This window comes from Marmota flaviventris, chromosome 11 (genome assembly GCF_047511675.1).
Source record: "Marmota flaviventris isolate mMarFla1 chromosome 11, mMarFla1.hap1, whole genome shotgun sequence".
NCBI lineage: Eukaryota > Metazoa > Chordata > Mammalia > Rodentia > Sciuridae > Marmota > Marmota flaviventris.
In genome coordinates, this window is record NC_092508.1 from 35168162 (window position 1) to 35187044 (window position 18883).

The 18883-nt window shown below is 38.7% G+C and overlaps 1 protein-coding gene across 4 annotated transcripts in view; it reads right to left on the reverse strand.

Moving 5' to 3' along the window:
* The window catches only part of Spats2l (spermatogenesis associated serine rich 2 like), a 161402-nt gene that overhangs the window by 119797 nt on the left and 22722 nt on the right, over window positions 1-18883 (reverse strand). For all 4 annotated transcript variants that reach the window (XM_071618942.1, XM_027925022.2, XM_027925020.2 and 1 more), the window contains exon 2: window positions 18282-18331. The gene's annotated coding sequence lies outside the window, so the exon portion shown is untranslated. The remainder of the gene's footprint in view (window positions 1-18281; window positions 18332-18883) is intronic.

Sequence of the window (18883 nt, forward strand, 5' to 3'; positions counted from 1 at the left end):
AAAACCTGTATTAATGGAGATGAATTTTTAGACAATATACTCTAAAAATGGCTATTACCATCTCTATGGAGGAAGGAAGGGGAATTAACACTAATGAGCTAATCTCTGCTTCCTTCCAAATCCCACTAGGATGGTGAAAATATAAAAGGTATAATAAGCCCCAAGAAGAAAAACTAGGAGAGGAGACAAATATGGCCGAGACCTGACATAACCATTCTAGAAGCTGGAAAGCAGACAGAGGAGTTGTAACTTGATTCAACAGGGCACACTGAGACTTAAGAGCCCAAGGACAAGAGTACAAAAGAGCAGGCAGTCATGTGGACCCCAAAGAGCCCTGGTAAAGCTCAGAAGGATGACAGAATGGCCTGGCAACAATCTGTCCCCACCACTGTGGGACACAGGTAGTTTACTCTCTGGAAAAATCAAACCTGAAGTGAAGGACTCCAGGCACCATGCAGGGCACACTGAGTCATCTTCAATACAAGTGCTTAGGAGCAAATCTAGATATGAATACTGAGGCCTTCATCCCTTCTCCATTCACAGGCAAAGGCAGGGTCCCCTTTTAAACCCCAAGGCAGGAGATAACGGTCTTCATTCCTGAGAAACTGAGTGGCCTCAGTAGGAAGACTGAGAGATATTGACAGTTGGGGGAGTGGGAGGTGGCTTTTAAGAAATCAATTTGCTGAAAGGAGGGAATTCCTGTCCTTCAGTGGTTGAATGAGACTGGCAATTAATAGAAGACCAGAAAAAAGAGATTTGGAAGATAAGCATTGTCAGCTGGTGGCTAGAATCCTTATTTCCCCAGACTTGGGCAACAGGAAACTTGGGTTTAGTTTCTGTCATTAACTTTTTTTTCTTTTTTAAATTTTATTAGTTGTTGTTGGGCCTTCATTTATGTTTACGTGGTGCTGAGAATTGAACCCAGTGCCTACACATGCTACGCAAGTGCTTTACCACTGAGCCACAACTCAAGCCCTGACATTGACTCTTGATGTGGTCTTTGTGTCACCTTTCCTTTTTAAGGGCTCAGTTTCCTCCTTTGTAAACTAAAGAGTTATGGGTCCTTGGGTATGGATGTTCTGAGATGTGGTGATACTCTTTCTCACAGGCCTAAAAGAACAAGAGTGTCTACCAGTCTTTCACATGGTGCCATCTGCAGGCCTGGGGCTTTGCTAACTTCTTGGTATTCTTCTCCAGTAGCAAGTGAATGGCATTCTTCCAGAAGGAAGCTACATTAAGCAGACTTGTACTCAAAGTAAGGACAAGACCCAATGTAGCTGAAAGCACCTATGACATGCCAATATTGACTCCATTTTTCCACATAGAAAAGTAATAGCACTGTTAGAGCTGAGGCCAACCCAAACTCAATTTCTCCACACCCACAGTTTCTTCTTTTTTTCCTTAATGAAACTCAGGGGAAAAGAGTGGAAGAGTCAACATTCCTTTTCTAGGGTCAGCCATGAGACAATATGGTTGACGGGCACTGAACACTCAGGACAGGTCAGAAGCACTGGGTGAGATGCTTCACATGCCTGCATTAGATTATCACATGCCTCCATTTTACAAATGAGAAAGGTGAGGCTCAGAGAGCTTAAATGATATTCTGGTGCATGTGGAGGTACCAGCGTCCAACCGAGGTCATTCTCCCTATAGAGCCCACGCTCTGTCACTACACTTCAGTCTCACTCCACCCAGTTCTTCAGCCCAAAGAGCCAGTCTCTGGCCAGTGTAGGAATATCTCCCACAGTTCACCCTGCAAGGATGTTCCCCGTGGCTTCAAAGGATCAACACAATTGGTCTGCTGAAACGCTAGGAAGCATTCTGAAAAATCAATGTGGGCTTCTGCAGGAAGCTGCTTTGCCCAGAGCTAATTGAGGGCCATGTGAACACTTTCAGAATTGTGGCCATGATCATCTATGTTGTTGGTTACCATGTCCCAATGTGGACCTGCAGCCAGTCACTTCCAAGTCACTTTTACATGATAATTCATATCATAGAAAACACAACAGTCATTGCCCTATTACTCCTCCATCTAAACTCAAAACACTACTAGTATGATGTTTGCATAATAGCCTGCTGACATTACTATTTTAAAGCAGTACTTTTTCAGGGTTTGTCACAAGTTGTTTTAAATTTCATTTAGCTCTAACATGTTATACAACTTTATGTTCAGAAACAATGTCCTCTGCTACATCAGCAAGCTATATTGGAAAACGGTTGTTGTGGGTTTAAAAAAAAAATTTTTTTTTTTTGCTAGCTCTTTATTCAACCCTTTTAGAGGGCCATATACAGAGTATTGATGAGAAAGGGAAATTACATGGCTTATTGTAAGACATTACTCTGGAAAACTAAAATACATTTTGATATCTTATCTGGATTGATGGTGTGGCTTTGCCTTCAATTTCTTTTACCATAAATGAATCCAATGGCCAAACCACTGTTGATGTAATTTTGCAAAGCATTCAGTTTACTAGATTTCTAGGCACTATAATAACTCAAAAGAAACTGGAAACTTGGTGGGGTGGATATTTGTGGCTTGATCATCCCAAATCCATCCACTCCCACTTCTCTTAGCCAGAGAAGTTCTACTTTGTTTGGGAGACCCACTGAAGCTACCTCTACTCAGGGGCTTGGGGTGGTTTATCTGATGCAAAATGATGCATCAGCACATCATTCCACGTGAATCAACTGTGAGTTCACTGCAACCCCAAATGGACAATCAGGCCAAGGACAACCACATTTAGGGCTCTGCTTAAGTTATTAGGAAACTGGACTTTTTCTTTTCAGGATTGAATGAAGCAGACGCTGCAACTCAGGTTGCCTTCTTGCGACCATGTGGAGCTCAGAAAGGAGCCAATAAGGAGCAAGTCAAGACGTATGCAACCCAGTCACTTCCCACTGAAGAGGTTTTCTACAAGTTTCATCTAATGATTGTTCTGTTGTCTCCTAACTGTAAGGAAAGCAAGGAAGTACTGTCTTTAACTAGGCACATCACTCCTTTGACTAAAATCAAGGTGTGTTACTAGGGAAGAGGGAAAGTATGGGTAATGGTTGGGAAATCGGTAGTCTCTTCTGTGGCCTGCTTAGGTTGGGTTTTCTGTGCTTACTACAAAAAAAGGGCAGATATTTGATATATGCAAAGGAGGAACAACATATTTTAAGTCTATAAAATTAAAAAGCAAGTTAAAACACAAACGAATTTGATTTTGTAAAATCTTTCATTAGTCAATAACCTGACTTCCATTTTACAGTAGCTTCACTTGTAATTATTACTCAATTAAAAACTAATGTACCTACAATTAAAAATGCAGGATCTGCAAGCATGTACAGCAGCCCAATTTTGCATATTCAATTTAGATACTGAATAAAATATTGCTAAAAATGTTTTTAAAAATCCTAATTTCTTCTTGAATGATAGGAATAAGTCAAACTACATATTTATGAGCCTACTGTCTCCAGGCAGGAATCGTTCTGTTTCAAATTATGCCTCAGACTTCTATTGGTTAGGTTAGAAATGGTAACAAATGTAGGAATCTTTAAATTGACATTTAGTGCCCAGGGGATAGTTTTAAAAATTGGAGAATAATGGAAGTAGCTGCTTTAAAGAATTTTTTTCACTAGTTCACAAAGATACATCATATATTACAGGATATAGAGAATGCCAAAAGGATATTGCCTCTGAAATTATGCAGCACGGCATAAGAAAAGAAAGATAAACAAGAGAAGAATGGTTTATTGGACAAAGAGAGTCAGGTGGCAGGGGAGTCACAGGAATGGACTGTTTGATGACCCTATGCCTTTGGTCTTGAGTCATTAGGCAACAATAAATGCCTTTGTAGATGACAGTCATACCATTTCAGAACTGGAAGGAAGCCTACAAATGACCAAATTTAACCCTCTGTTACTGGGGAGAAAACTTAGACCCAAAAAGGCTAAGTCATCTCTTTAATGTTCCACAACAAGTGGACCAAAATATGGACTCTAACTTGGTAATACTCTTTCCACCAATGTTCATTCAGAAGCTATAGAATGAGGGTGTCAGCCTGCCAGCTGTATACTATAATTTACCTACCTACACATTTAATTTTGAATTCATTCTGAAATGATATTCTTAAAGGTAGGACGAATGAGTTCTCCAACCATGACATATGCCAAAGGTGATTTAATGAGGAAAAATATGTCATAGAATGAAACCAGGTCCAGGGTGTAGACAGGACAGAGGCATCCTTGATCCAAAAGAAAGAGTCTGAGAGGCTGCTAGAGTTTATCAATTGGGGTGAATTTTTATTTTCTGATGGGAGGGAATCCTTTTTACAGGTTGCTTCAACTGCTTCCCACTTACAGCTGAAGTTCCCCTCAAACACTGTACAGTTCTCAATTGTGTAACCCTGACCTTGCAAGTGCATTGCAAAGGTAAAAACTAGGGTAACCAACAAGTGATGGAAAGCTAGGCTTTGCAAACACCTCTCTTCAAAGAAGCAGACGATCAAGTAAAATATTTCAGAGTGGGTTAGTATACTACAAATAATTCAATGAATTTTTCACCATATATTTTAATTGCTTGGCAGCTTGTAAATAGGAGAAATGCAGAAAGTCTCCCATTTAGCAGTCTCTCTGGGTAGACTTGTGAAGTGCAGACCTGGGAAGTGTAGACTTTGGAAGTGTAGACCCAAGAAATGTAGACTTGAGAAGTGTAGACCCAGTTCATCTAGGAAGTGTAGACCTGGAAAGTATAGACCTAGGAAGTATAGACACAAGAAAATGTAGGCCCAGGAAATGGGAAGTGTAGACCTGGGATTTGAGAATAGGAAGATACCCCAGAGCTGCCCTAATAAATTGAGCTCCTTTATTCCGCAGGGAAGATTTGGATAAAGGGTAATGATCTTAACTAAATCAAGAGTACTAAAGAGCAGTTACTATTCTCAAAACTGACATGTCCATACTTATGTATGGACATGTCGAAATGTGTTTACAAGTAAATTCTGACAGAAATCATCATGTGAAGGCTCTGTTATCCAGAGTCTGTCTCTTTCATACAGTTTGGCTCTATATTCTCCTTTTCAATGAAAAATTATTTTCTTCTTCCTCCTCCTCGTTCCCTCCTTCCTTTTTTCCTAGAAAGCAATATATGCTTAGAACAAGAAAATTAAAACAGATAAAAGGAAAGAGCATTTTAAATTCTTATAATCTTACAACCCAGAGAATCACTTTTAAAATCTTAATTATAATTCCAGGTCATTTTCTGAGAATATATTAATACATTAATGTACAAGTGATCACATTGTACCTATTTGGGTTTTTGCTACATTTTATCACAATATAACATAAAAATCTTTTCGCTATTAATATTTATCTATAACATCCACACTAATTAAATAATTATTTCTATGTATGACAGTAACACAATACACATAAAATATTTAATCTATTATTGCTGATTAAGCAATTTCATACTTGCCATATTATAAACAATGCTGTAATAAACATCTTTGTGGTTAAAACCTTTACACATATCTGTACTTATTTCCTTAACATGAATTCCTATAAATAAAATTTCTGTGACAAATCAGTAGACCTATTTAAAAGAAATAATAATTTCAAAAATGCCAAACTGCTCTCTAGACGGGGAGTCACATAATTTCATTTACTTGAGTTGCTTCCCTATTAAGTGCTATGAGCAGTTCAGTACTGCATGAAGAAAAGCTGCATAGGCACACCTGAGTTGGTCAAGTTTAAGTGATGTGCTTATAATTTTGATAAATAATAACTACAGATGCCTTCATCAATTAGATGATGTCATACCAGATACTCCCTATTTATACACTTTCGCCATGACTAATTCATGGAGTAGCCTCCCCTTACCCTGAGTTTCAGTTGCCTGTAGATAACTGAGGTACAAAAGTACTAAATGGAAATTCTCAGAAATAAACAATTCCTAAGTTTTAAATTGTATGCTATTCTAAGAAGTGTGATCATTATTTCCCACTGTCCTGCTCCAGCTAGCCTGGGATTGAATAATCCCTTTATCTAATGTATCCATGCTATAAACGCTACCCTACCACTGGTCACTCACTTATCAGATCAACTGTTGCAGTACTGCTGTGCTTGAGTTCAAGTGACACTTACGAAGGAGCCTATTGCTAGATCACCGTGCTACATCACTCACCCCTTCATCTCATCATGTAGACATTTTAACAACTTACATCATCACAAGAAGAAGGCTGAGTACAGTACAATAAAACATTTTGAGAGCAAGAACACATTCACATAACTTTTATTATAGCATATTGTCAATTTTTAAATTTTATTTTTAGCTATTATTCATCTCTTACAGTGCTCAATTTATAAATTAAACTTTATCAAAGGCATGTGTAAACAGAAAAAGACATAGTATATATAGGGTTCTAGGCATCTACTGGGAGTGGACAACTACTAGTATATTCCATTTGGGCTCTTTCTTGGGTACCTGCTGTCATTTCTCCTTCCTCTATGCTAAGTACACTTCTTTGACATTCACCACCATTCTTTTTTTTTTTAAAGATAGAGTTAGAGAGGAAGGGAGAGAGAGAGAGAGAGAGAGAGAGAGAGAGAGAGAAATAATTTTAATATTTATTTTTTAGTTTTCGGCGGACACAACATCTTTGTTTGTATGTAGTGCTGAGGATCGAACCCGGGCCGCACGCATGCCAGGCGAGCGTGCTACCGCTTGAGCCACATCCCCAGCCCTCACCACCATTCTTTAGGACATTCTAAGCAGTTAGTCCTTAGCAACATTATTGCAGTGCTCTGATTACATGCATCAGCTGGAAAATCTTCATGCAAGTTATGCTCCCAATTAGATGCCAGGACCAGTTTGTAGCCTGGCATGTTAATGAAATGATAGAAATGACATCTGAAGTTTAGGCAAAATCAACAAGTACCTATAAGACTAAAGAGAAACAGTGGAATGTGCTGTCAGACCACACATTTTTCTGAATTTTTTATTTATTCCTTTATAGTCCACCTGATTCAAAAAAGGACCGAACAACAGCTTTTCCTTTTAAACATGTTTTCTAAATTGGACATTTTCACATCATTGAGACTGCCAACATTTTTCCTAACATAAGGACATTCTTCTATCATAACTGCTTGCTATATTTGGAGACTGAATGGCAAGGATATTGTTCTTATCCAGAAAAGAGAAGAGGGGAAAAAAATCATTCATTATGATCACAAATCCTGCTTGGAAGACCTGCCAAACAGGGTGACCCTGGGTATGCAATATGAGTCCCATAAAAAAACAGAAAAACTCAATTTCTAGGATTCATAAAAGCTCTCCTCCAGGCTATTCACTTCCCCCAAGGGACTGTGAGAGATCTGATGCCCCATCGTGACGGGGAAGAGCATTGTGGGAGGCGGGAAGCAAAAGGAAACACGGAGGAGTCCCTGTAGGGAAGGCAGGCCCAGCATCAGAGGGGAAGGAGAGCTTTCCTCATTTTTCCTCCCAGCTCCTGGAACTCTTCTGACACCACCCAGCAGACCTCTCTGTGGTACTGGCTCTGGCCAGTACCCATTTTGAAGCATGGGTTTTTTTAGTCTGTGGCCTTTCCAAATCCTTATCTTTGAGTTTGTTTTCCAGCTCTTTTCCATTGATTGGCCTAGCCCTGGTCCAATCAATATATCTTCTGTTTCAGGGCCCCATGCTGGCAGGGGACACAGTTCCACACTGAGGATAGTTACTGACAAGCCCACAGTATGTGGGAAACAGATACTTGGAAGAAAATTGATGGAGCACAATTTAGAAGAAAAAGAGAGGTGTTAAGTGCTACACTGATGGGGGTTTGGGTTACAGGGAAACAATGACACTGAACTTATTAGGTATGTTAAAAATTTTCTGGTAATTGTTGCTTGTGCTCTAACTGCTACCAAATGCTACCATTTTGGAAGAAAATGATCATTCTCATTGTGAAAGAAAAAGATCATTTTCATTGTGAAACCTTATGTTTTCCATGATTTCAAGACAGCTTCAAGAAAAAAACAAAACAAACAAAAAACAGGTTTTCACCTGAACTACCAGTACATCCAAACAGCAAGGGTCAGACTCAATGAGACTCACCTGACTAATAGAACATATCTTAAACATTGAGCCCAGACATAAACCTCATATTTTGGCAGTTTGCAAATTACTGGGTCCTTTCAAATAATTATTTTTATTTGATCCTCACAGTTTAGCAAAATAGGTATTACTATTCCATTTCAGAGATGAGAAAACCAAGGCTTCCAGGCGCTATATTTAGGAAACTAAGTCATTTGGGCAGTTTAGTTGTTCCATGGTTCTGAAGCCTGGTCCTGCCCACAGTTCGTGTGAGTTTGGGCCAGTTGCTTAACTTCACTCTCCCTTTGCATCTGTGTCTCTAAAATACATGGGTGGGTGATGACACCACCTCTTTGCAGGGCTGCTGTGAGATAAGCTGGGCCATTGCATTAGAGCAGTGAGAAGTCAGTCTTCCAGTGACACATAAGTGCACATGTAAGCACTTAAGAAATGTCAGCAAGACTTTATTCCCAGAGCTAAACACTTTAGGGCCACATGAAGTGTCCTTATCTCTAGTAATCATGTCGCTTCTGTGATTCATAATTCTATCAGTAGAGAAATTATCTATTTCTTACAACAAGAAAATACACGATAAAAGGAAACCTTGAACTGAACATAATGACTCAAAAAGGGAAGAGCAAGGGCAAAAGTTCGAGTGTGGCATCTTGCAAGAACCCCATTTATTTTTGTTTCCAGAAAAATTCTGTACAAGATTTAAGTATGTTCAGTCATTTTTTAGCACAATGAAAGGTCAAGCCAAATGGAAGTAATATTTGTGTAACCCAGGGTGACTGTCAGGGAGTCTGTTTCCCATGGCTGGGTCCTCGAGGGGGACAATGCAGCTCTTCTCTGGAGGAGCACTCCAAGGAGAAAGGGCCGTGCCTCCCACTGCATCCACTCCAGGGAAGCCTTCTGAGATGAATGTGGAACAAAGGCACAGCTGGCACCTCTGGAGTGCTTTGGGAAAGAGCAGCCTCACTCCAGGGAGAAGGGTGGGAACCTGGGCAGGGAATATTACCAGCACATGCTTTCTTGTACCTTATAGTACTGGGGACAAAAAGAGTAACACACAGGGAATCTGGTGTTGGGGGATCAGGAAGAATAAAGAGATCCACCAAGACACAGCCTGGGCAGGAAAAAACCTCAGGTAGCTAGAATAATTAAAATAATAATAACAATTAGCTAAAAAAAAAAAGTACCAGTCTCAAGACAATAGTACAACAGCAAGAATAAAGAGTGTCACTGGGGAGCTCTGGAAATATTGACTTGTCAGAAAGGACCATAGCAGAGTGCCACATAAGACCAGTGACTGGTATTGCTCCCTTCTGTTCTAGTGCATGCAAGGGACTGGGGGAGACAGCTACAGTGGACTCTTTAAGTCATTATAGACTGCATATGTGACATGGTTCCTTCCTGGCAATAATACCTGCTTCTAAAGTGTCATGTGTAGCATCATGTGGAGGCAAAAGTGTGGTCTGAAGGGTTCAAAAGTCAAGTGCAGCATGAAAGAACCCGGCTAAGGAACTGAAGGGCACCTCTGACACAGGGTCATATGGGAAAAGGGAAATTTCACTCTAAACAGGAACACATTCAGCATTAAAACAAAAAGCTATGGTCTGTCATTCAGTCAGGAAATTCTGCATGCCACAAATGTAAAAATAGCAAAAATAACATGATTGCTTTACATTTGTTCAGCATTTTGAAGTTCATGAAGAATTTTTATAAAAGTGATCTTCTATTCTCTGTGAATGTTTTGCATGTACCAATAAGACACTTCATGTTAACTTCTTAAGTTCCTAAGAATTGACTTTATGTTACTGTAAACATGTTGTTTTAATCTATAAATACTACTCACAGAATCTATGGTTGTTATACATAAAATGCAAACTGTGTTTTTAGGTACTAAATCTATTCTAAAATATCTACTTCTTTTCGAGAATGACTAATTAAATACAATTTATGTTAACTAAACCAGGTGTAAACACTGTGATACCCTGCATAGACCATTAACCATATCTCATTAAGAAGCTTCTATATTTCCAAACCCTCAAACATTCTAAGGGGGTACTGTAGATGAATAATCCTTTTAAAAAGGAAAGTACTAAAGGATATCCCTTAAGGCTCTTTAAAAACAGCTCTTAAAGCATAAACAGGAAGCCTACTATAAGGTTATGAAGAATGGTGGAATAAAAATGATTCTGGCCTATTTCCACAAAGAAGCATGGAAAATGGGGGTGGGGGAAGCTAAAATTACTTCCAGCTTGCTGAGTTAAAATGAATGGTTATTTCATTAGGCAAGTGTCTTATTTACTCTTTGCCCTATATAGGATAATAACGTATTGTTGAGAGTCAACAGTTCACATTAGCATTTTTTAATTTAGGAAAGAGAGGAAATTGTAAACCCTAAGGAACAGTTTTCTGGTTGACATAGTTCAGCATGCTTGGAGGGTGAAGTGTACTTTGTACCCAAATCTTTATTAAATGTTCTGTCCTTGAGATACAAAGATAACACCCTGACCCACAGTCAGCAGGGCATTCACTTTGAGGCTCTCTTTCTTTTAGCTTTGATGATAAATTTGTGCTGATCTACCCTTTTCTGGTCATCTGGCTTTCTCTGGTGCGCATTTGGGAGGCAGCTGACTAGCTTTGGGAGACAAGTTGCAGCTTGGAAAAGAGAAGTGAGGCAAAGAACAAACCCTGGTCTGGGCACAAGGCACTAGGCAACTGAGGTATTGGAAGCAAAATTCTATACGGTAGACAATGACGTTATTGGTATGGTAAGAACTCTGCAAACTACTGCATTAAGAAAAAGTGTGACAAGATAAGACTTTTCACTGGACCACCTAACTTCTAAAGTAAACTGAGCCATCTGAAAGGTTGTATCAAGTCCTTCTCTAACACCAGGTTTTCAGGTTGATCCAAGGGTCTGGTTTCTCTAAGCCCTTAGTATCTATCACAGCACTCTCTTCATTCAGGTCTTTTACCACTCTTAGCTCTAGCTGTAATTTTGCATTTGTTCACTTGGTTACTTGATTTCTCACTGTCTGGCTCCCTCACTAGAATATAAACTCTATGTATTTAAAGATCTCAATCCACTAGAGTTAGCTAGAGTTAATCTGGTTCAGTGGAGATCCAGCCCAAAACATTAGTCTCCAACACACAGATCACAGAAATATTGACCTGAATATTTTCATGCAGTCAACAAATACTAAGTGAACATCTCCCACATACCAGTATCACACACTTGGCACGACACTGGGAATACTGGTGAACAGAACTGACGCACAGTCAGTTAGCTGAGTATGAACAGACCACAGAGAAGGAAGATCATCAGCCTGTTGATCAGAGTCAATTCCTACCCTTTAACTCACTCCCCAACACTTTACTGCTCTAAGTAAGCCACACATGCCTCTTATCTGGCTTCCAGACCTCTCTTCAAGCTATTCAGAAAGGTTTGCAAGTCTTATAAACAATTTTGCTATCCTCCAAAAATGTTAATGCTCAGGTATCCCTTTGAAAAAAGGAAAATTCCTTTGAGCTTTTTTTCTCAGTAACAAGGAATGCAATTAGGCCTTTACTTGGCACTCTGTCAGTTCCCATAGTCAAGAAATCTCAGGGTTAGGAGAACAAAGCTATCAAGATGCTTTTGCTATTGACTATGGCTGACCTAAAGTTCAAGGGTTAAAGCCTGAGAATGCTTTACCCCTTTACTTTAAGTAACTTCCAAATATCAAAGCTTAGAGAACCCAGAATGCAAAATCCTTTCCATTCCACTACAGAAAAAGTACGATTTATTGTTAATGCTGGTCTTTCAAAGCATTAGTCAGGACACCTGCAAACCTTTGGACAATAGCCACCAATAGAAGTTCATGAGTCAGTACTTAAAATCTGACAAATAATAATTTATTCTTATAACCAGTGTGAGAATTGGGTTGATAATGTATTGAAAGCTGGTTAAAAAGTATGCACTATACATTATATTATAACTCCACGTTTTGGAAAATGAAAGGTAAGTAAATAATGATTGTTATCACTATATCTGTCTCTTCAATGGCATGGCTTCTCTAAGAAAAAAAAAATTTCTTTATACAGAAAGCAAATGTGAACAATATGAAGTTTGTTTATTTCAGACATATTTGTGCTTGAAAAACAAACAAACAAACAAAAAAACTGCAGCACTTTTTATAGCTTACAATGAACACTCCAAAGAGACAGTTTAGGATACTCAATATTTAGTACATATTTGAATTGTTCAACTTGTTTTGGAAGTTTGTCATTTGTCAGACATATGAACATTTTCATTATTTCCATTCTGGGAATATTACAAGTAATTGTTCAGACCCTGGTAGAACAAATGCTACTTATCGGATACCCATTTCACGTGAGAAATGCTATATGCATTTTTTAAGGAATGGTTATGATATATTCAAATATAATAGGTTTATAAGAAAAAAAAACTCGAGGACTTTTAATGGTAATGACGACTCGCCTGTGGTATGCAGACTCTGTGTAACTCTCTTATCTTCTCTATTGGCATAAAATTTTAAGGCAAGTTAAGCTGTTAGTGGAGAGAGTATCAACATTAGTAATGCTAAAACTGATTTAATGCCTTCTTTCTAAAAGAGGTAAAACAGTCATTAAAGGTGAAAGTAAAGCCAAACTTCAGAAAAAGAGCCAAAGCACAGGATGCTTCATGGGACCTTCAGAGAATTTTTCAGCAATTAATGAAAGTGACATCAAGTCCGGTGTCCCCGTCCCCGCTGGTCCCCCACCCCGCAAGATGAACATAAGCAGGTGATGCTGGCATTTACTGAAGAAAACCCTCACCTTTGAATTTATATTTCTTTGATTAATTTTTTATTAGAACAGTTCCTTAAAGAAAGTTGGGTCCGTAACAGCTACTGAAACATTTATACCAGTTGTAAGCAGATACTCAGAGGCATCCCTTATTCTCTGAATTGTCCCAGATATGCAGGGCTGGAGCTCCCTGGAATCATGTCTGTCATACATGACATCATCCCCTCAAAAGGTGATCAATCGACCTGGGATGGACCAATGAAATTCTCTCTTGAGCAGTCATTACTGCTCAATCACAACAATAGCAATATCTTAAGAGAAAAGAACCATAAAGTCCAATGCTGAGGTCCCTTGAGCTTCCCATGTCCTACATGTGATTTGGTTTGATTCAACCATTCATCATTTCTGAGACATCCCAGGATCTTTCGAGTAAAAAAATTTAAATAACTACTTTTAAAATTTAAACCAGCCCGTCATTTTCTGTACCTTCAAATCAAAAGAACTTTGCAGGTTAAGGACATCAGGACTTCATAAAAAGTTATATTGTGTTAAACAAGATATAGAAGGAACAGGATCATCATGATATTTTATATTTGTAGGAAATGCAACATTTTACAGATACGTTCACATAGATGGCCCCATAAGAGTTGGGGAAAGCGGGGCATGGTGGCACATGCCAGTAATCCCAGTGGCCCGGGAGGCTGAGGCAGGAGGATCGTGAGTTCAACCAGGCTCAGCAAAAGTGAGGCACTAAGCAACTCAATGACACCCTGTCTCTAAATAAAATACAAAACAGGGCTGAGGATGTGGCTCAGTGGTCGAGTACCCTGGGTTCAATCCTGGTACCAAAAAAAGAAAAAAAGATTTGGGGAAAGGTTGCTGATATCACCTGCAGGATAGACAGAAGGCAATGGAGGCTCAGAGAGGCCTATGTACTACAGTCTGGATGCTGGCAGATGGCACAAGCCATAATACATGAGCCACCTGATACTTTCCAGTATTCTTGCCTCATGAAAACCTATCTGAGGGTATTCAATATTTTTTTTCCCAACAGTTAAAAAGAATCTTACAGGGAATATAAGCAAAACAGAAACAAACAAACAAAAAAGCTATTGTGTGTGTGTGTGTGTGTGTGTGTGTGTGTGTGTGAGAGAGAGAGAGAGAGAGAGAGAGAGATTGAGATTCTCCTTCTGTATTTTCTACCGCAACCCAAACCTAATGGCTCTGCAAAAGCTTTAATGCAATAAAATATATAAAGTAATGCCTTAGTATTGATGTTTGCCAACAACAAAAAATTAGGGCTGAGATGTGTCTCCCTTTAACATAGATGGCAAGTTTCTATCTTCTATATATTTTAACGACTGGTAGTGACAGTATATCCCACAACTATGATATACATTTGAGCTATGTAGTAGTGGTATCCAAGATATTTTATCACATGTTTTGAACATGTATCCCCAATATATATTTGGTTGCTTGTTTACAATTCATATACATGTACTGTTGTATTAACACATTGTATTTTATAAACCATGAACAAAAAAAGGTAAGCAAAATGACAATATTGACAAGTCTGTAGTCATGATATATCAAGGCACATATGTACAGGATGCGGTTTATGATTAACCATGGTAGATATAAATCTGTATGTCTCCCAGATAATTCAGAATTTTGGTGATCAGTTCTTTCCAGATGTGATCTAGAAGTCACCATCACTACCTCATAAAGTGAATGACAGAGTTTGACAATCCAAAGCTTTGACATTGTCTTGTTGCTTATAATGTTAAAATTATCTTTAGTTTCTGAAAATTCTTTGCAGAAAAGACTCTGCTAGTTTGTAAAAATTTGTTAAAATAAAAATGTAGAATTTGCATATCCAGTTAACCTCCAGGTCCTTTCTCTTCCCTCCCTGAGAGGTAACCACTATCCTCATACCTGATTCTTTCAGTAATAAGTTTCTTGCTTTTCTTTATAATTTTAGCCACTTTGTATATGTACCTTAGCAACAAATTTAGTTTTGTCTATTTTCATATTTTTTAACCTGTAATAAGTTTGCTTAAGTATTGTTCTTTGGTGTCTTTTTTCAACATTACATCTGTAGTAACATGCCCATGTTATTGTATATACTCTAGTTAATTTTTTCATTGTTGTATAATATTTCGACATATAATTACACTTCATCCATCACTGGATGCACATGGATATACATTTCTCTAGAACAGATAGACAGGTACACACATGTATACCTAAACAGCTCCTGTAGTTTAAAAAAAAAAAAACTAAGGGAAAATAATTGCAATGCATCTTTTGGCAATCAATTTAGTCAATACTCTTTCTTATGTAGCCATGGAGAAAGATCATCAAATTACCAGACTTATCTTTTTGTAGACTTTAGCTCATACATGACAATAAACACATTTTACTGTTAAAATAGCTTGAAACATTCCAATGCATTTATCAGAGCTGATTCTTCCCCCAAATATCTCCCCTATTCTTCTTCCTCTTTCTTTCTTTATCTCTCTCTCTCTCTCTCTCTCTCTCTCTCTCACACACACACACACACACACACAAACACACACGCACGCACACACACACACACATTGTTTTACATATTATAATCACACTTTTCTTTTTACCAAAGGCCAATATTGTGTATGCTGAGAGAATAAAATGTTCTTTACAATTTTAAAGCAATTTTGCATCAAAAGGGTTTCAGGTTACCACTGATCAAGGCTGGAAAGCCAAAAATGCTAATTCTGTAGCCAAATTAAGGGTACAATACAAATAATAGAGATTAATTCCAAATTCAGAGTCTCCAGTGTTTTCATTATCATCATTAATGTTCTCCAAATGGAATGCAGAAACAGGACATATTTAGATGAGAATACTGTGGCACCAGCAAAATCTGCTTATTGGTCTACCACTGTCTTATTGATAACAAACCTAATGACTAGCATTCATTACTGCACCAGGCATCTTCCACATATCAATGCACATTTCATATTTTACATATATTAGCTTATTTAGTCCTCAAAACAACTCAGTGAAGTAGGTACTACCATTCATCCCATTTTGCATGAAGAAGCTGGGGCAGAGAGAAGAAAGGAATCATGACCAAGGTCCCACAACTATGAGAAGTTGAGCTGAGATTCAAAATTCTGTCTCCTGGGGCCTCACTCCGTTTTCCACTATAGTACCTTGCAAAAGGTTATTTTTGTTGTTGAAACTGTTATTATTATTTTGATACCAAGAACAGTTCTTTAAGATCAGGGCAATATGTGTGCACCATCAGGGGAAAAAAATCTATGTATATTTGTTTTGATTTACAAAAAATTTATGAAATGACTGCAACCAAGCAACTCTAATTCCAGGAGAATGAATTAAGAAATGAATAAAGGGATTCAACGGGAACCCAAATTAGTCATTAGAGCTCGAAGATCTGGAGTTCTGGTCTAAATCCAGCTTTGGCACTTGCATCCAAAATAAACATGACCAGATAAGTACCACAGCTCACAATTAAAATGGATTTATATGGCTTCTGTGTCCACATGGGACAGGCTTCCTCCTAATTGAATTCGGACACCTCTTCAGTTATTGTGGGTTTCATTTACCATCTTCCTAGTCTGTTGTAACTACTGGCAATAGGATTATGCCGAGGGAGAAATCATTTCAATCAGTGATGTCTGCAGTATAAGCATAAAAAGATAAAAGCAAAGCCTTTGAGCTGTAATTAGAAAATTCCTTAAGTGTGCTCATGTGGCATATGTTTTAGACTACTACCAACTGGCAAGACCAGTTACAGCAGGAACGTCTAATGTCACCGTTATGGGATAAGCAGCCAGTAAAAGTAGTGTTCCAACATGCGATTAGAGTAATCTGTTGCAGGCCAAAGCATTCCTGCTTTCCACCTCTAATATGATTAGTGACAGACAGCTGGAGGCATCTCATTCTCCTGACAAAAATATGATCAGAATTGTTTTCAACTGGTACATCTTTCCATCAAGCTGTTGCCTTCCAGCAGAATAATCAGAGTTTCTGATTATTTGGTATATGTTCCAAGAAAACAGGAATTGACTGTGCCCTTGCTTGTCTGATGGGGAGAAGGATGCCAGAATTTACATAGTAACTCTTCAGCTGCCTAACCAAAAGGACAACTAGGCTGTGTGTGTGTGTGTGTGTGTGTGTGTATGTATGTGTGTCTGTCTGTCTGTCTAGAGATAGAGAGACGGAGAGAAAAATCAACTAGTTCTTCCCAGGATAATTCTCTTTAAACAACTATAAAGAAGGGTTTTTGCAATAACTCAGATATGAGGAAGTTAAGCACTATATTATATGCCTGTAAAACAACCAACTCCCACCGATGTGAATGGCTCTTTTCAAAAAGTTACAATCATCTTACTACTAAAGTTTGGGGTGGGGTTTATGGAAAAAAAAACAAGTTTAGATTAAATATTCATGAAAATGTACAGGAATCACTAAAGCCTCTTTAATTTGTACCAGCCCAGTTTGGAATTTATGATTCGTTGACTGGATCTGGACCAAAGATGATCTTTTCCCAAGGAATACAGGCTGCTGGGAGAGGGGGATACAAATATTTCAGAGAATGTATGAATCTAAAACAACATACTTTCAGCCCAGTCAAATATATCATATGGATATGACATATCCAGTCAAATATCAAGGATTGATATGAAAAATAGTAACCATCTTTTTGGATGTCAAGCTTCGGTAAGTTTCCTTTACATATCTGAACTTGAGACATCCCAATAATGCTGCAAGATGGGCATACTCATCCACATGTTAGAGGAGGAAACTGGGGCTTAGAGAAGTGAAGTGCAAAGACTGTGTGATTATTAATCAGAAGCGGGAGGCAAAGCCAGGCTGTCTGGTTCCGAGGCCTGGGTTCTTCCACTCCCGTTTCACACTGACTGAGCACTGGAATTGCAAGTCAGACTTCTAGATTCACTGGGGCACATTCTTCAACAACAGTGACAAGAGTGAAAACGGCTATCAGTGTGGATGGAAAGCCAGGCAGTCTGGCTCCAGAGCCTGCCACTCTTAATGGTAATTCTCTTCTAAATCACAAGCATGTATATAAAAGACCTTTTTCCTTTTTTTTTTTTTTTTGTGGTATTCCAAAGTAGTTTAGATGCATGAGAACTAACAATATCCAGAGACATACTGAGATGGGTGGGAAAGAGGATGCGGATGGGCAGACATACCTCAGATCCATTGGCCCCAATGGCCCTAGCAGGAGTGCCTCAGTCTACACGCTATAAATAAAACTCTGGTATTCAGACCCTGAAAAGCTGCTGTAAGGGGGCCTCCAGGAATCAGATGTGGGTGCTGAGACAGCTGGCTATATAGGCAGGAGGAGGTCATGGAGGAGAGAAGGACCATCTTTACTTACCTTGGAATCCACAGAGATGTTCCTGGAAGCAGACTGGGTTCTGGAGTGTTCTATAAAGAAAGGAAATTTGGAAGGTCAAGCATGTCTCATATTAGTGACCACACCATCCATTCCCCAGCATATATGTACTTGAGCACAGGATCTAGAGTCTGGTAGACAAGGAATCGGTCCTAACCCATGATTTAATAGCTCCATAGCCTTGGGTAGGTGGAGTAGCCACCCTGTGCCTTAGTTTACTCAACTGCAAAATGAAGGTAATGATAGTATCTCCCTAACAAAGTCATAGATGATATCAAATGTGTGCAATGCATTTAACACACCTAGCACATAAAAGTGATATTTTAATAACAATTGCTAACATTCATTTCTTGTTTAGAAAGTGCCTAGCATTGTCCTAAGGCATTATTCACAAAGGCAAACTCCTTCAATACTCTGAGGGAGACAGTGTCATCACTGGCATTTTATAGATGTTAGAAAATGAGGCACCGAGAGGTCCAAAGACCTGATTCATTGAATTATACAAGACACAAAGTGGGGCTATGCTTCCAACAATGTCAATCAGGACTTTTCAAAAGTCCAGTAAAGATTTTTGACATATCCAT